Below are 1451 nucleotides of genomic sequence, written 5' to 3'. Positions count from 1 at the left end.
GTGTACAGGTGCATAAACACACCTGTGATCATTCGGAGGCTCTGGTGGGATTTTAAAGGAACCCAGAAACAGCTGGAGTGCAAACAGACAGGTTCTGATCAGGATGAGTTCTGATTGGACCTCAGGTGGATGTTTGAATATCTAATCTCAGTCTGACCTCCTTCCCTGATCTGCAGGTTATTTCTGTCTCCTCCATCCATCACATCACCAGGTGAGTCAAATCTGTTCCACCACCTGAGATCAAACTGATGTTTCTAAACCTGAAGGAGGAAAGTCCTGGAGCTCCTCAAACAGATTTAGGACTTTCTGAGACTTTCATTGACATCTGTCCTCTGGTTCATGAGATACTTTGCTGACAGGCAACATCACAGTCGTGTTTTGTTTTGAAAGTTAAAACGCGTTCCTGTTTTCATGACTTTAAACCCTGGCTTCTTACATCTTCAGAATATAAACATCTCATCAGTGGTGTGATGTTTGAACACATGTAGGGTTATGAGACGGACAGGATGGAATAACATCAGAAAGAAAAGACTGCCCTTTAATATAAAGGCCAGTGGACTGAATCTGCTCAGTCACTGGTTGCTGTGCTGATTCCTAACTTTGAGGTGGTGGCAGCAAACAGCTGCACTTTCTAGAACAGGAGGAGAGAGATGAAGCCTGAAAAGTAAGCCTCAGACAAACTGTTGCTGTGACTGAAATAAGGATCATGAGCGTCGGAAGGCTCACCTTCAGGACCTCAAATCCAGAAACAACAACAACAGATCATCAGAGGAGGAAGGCATGTCCAAGTGATGTCCCAGGTAATGACAGGTATGGTCCTGATGATGTCACCCTACAGACTGAACAGGTATGGGACAGTCTGACTGTACATGAGCTGCGGTTAATTTAAGGGCAGACAGAAAGCTGCTGTCACGCTAACATCAACAACAAGCTGCTGTCACGTCTAATGATGGTGCCTTTACTGACACCTCGGTCACTATGGCTCCGTCTAATGATGCTGCTTTCACTGACGCCTAATGATGGTACCTTCACTGACACCTCGGTCACTACGGCGCCGTCTAATGATGCTGCTTTCACTGACGCCTAATGATGGTGCTTTCACTGTCGTCTAATGATGCTGCCATCACTAATGTCTAATGATGGTGCTTTCACTGACGCCTAATGATGGTGCTTTCACTGACACCTCGGTCACCACAGCTCCTGATGAGGCTGATGAATAGTCAAAGCAGACAAGGAGCTGCTGAGTCATGGTTTTAGATGAGGCAGTGGATTCTGCTGAGTCATGCATTTAAAGTTGCTACTGTTGACAGGCTCACAAACCCTCCTGTGATGTTACCACCTGAACTTCAATCTAATGCCGCCTGCAACAAGTTTTCCAGTTTCTTTTCAGAGAAAATTCAAAAAATCAGAGGATTAATCTGCACATCCACTCCAAAGTCAGTACCAATGCT

General features: G+C 45.3%; 2 protein-coding genes across 2 annotated transcripts in view; both read right to left on the bottom strand.

Annotated features, from left to right (window-relative positions):
- Positions 1-1451, bottom strand: part of LOC112451394 (titin) — a gene marked incomplete at its 3' end in the record, with an annotated part of 470585 nt that overhangs the window by 85604 nt on the left and 383530 nt on the right. The gene's annotated exons all lie outside the window — the stretch shown is intronic.
- ube2g2 (ubiquitin-conjugating enzyme E2G 2 (UBC7 homolog, yeast)) overlaps positions 1-1451 on the bottom strand; it is a 6322-nt gene that overhangs the window by 2250 nt on the left and 2621 nt on the right. The window lies entirely within an intron of this gene.

Source organism: Kryptolebias marmoratus, linkage group LG6 (assembly GCF_001649575.2).
Source record: "Kryptolebias marmoratus isolate JLee-2015 linkage group LG6, ASM164957v2, whole genome shotgun sequence".
Lineage (NCBI taxonomy): Eukaryota > Metazoa > Chordata > Actinopteri > Cyprinodontiformes > Rivulidae > Kryptolebias > Kryptolebias marmoratus.
The sequence above is the reverse complement of the archived record's forward strand: the minus strand, read 5'-3'. Positions and strand labels throughout refer to the sequence as shown.